Genomic DNA, 510 nt, shown 5'->3' on the forward strand with positions numbered 1-510 from the left:
CATACATACATACATACATACATACATAGTAATTACGGATCAAACAATGAAGCTGATTGGAAGGCCATCATACAATGTCGTCTGTTTTTAGTGAAAATGAAATAGCTTGGGAGATTCGTGTCTGGTGATTGGGTCACGTGTGATGACATCTCTTGTACAGTTCACATTCTAATTACTGCAGGACAGAAACAGGCAAAGGAAAGACAAGATGGCGTCTACTTGACGGCCATTGTCCATATTTTACTGATATTAATGTAGAGAATATGTTTTCATTTCTTTATCTCTTTTTTTGTTTGTCTTCAAAGATGGAATATTATGCATTCCCAATAATTTCACGTTCTACAGACTACTTTGTAAATGTACATATACTTGCAAATAACACATGAAAATAAATGTATGCATATATATATATATTTGTGTGTGTAAGCGTGTGTGTGTGTGCGCATTCGTGTGTTCGTTTCTGTGTGTATTATACACGGGTTTGTAAATATATATATATATATATATATA

The sequence above is a fragment of the Octopus bimaculoides genome, chromosome 15, assembly GCF_001194135.2.
Source record: "Octopus bimaculoides isolate UCB-OBI-ISO-001 chromosome 15, ASM119413v2, whole genome shotgun sequence".
Taxonomy (NCBI): domain Eukaryota; kingdom Metazoa; phylum Mollusca; class Cephalopoda; order Octopoda; family Octopodidae; genus Octopus; species Octopus bimaculoides.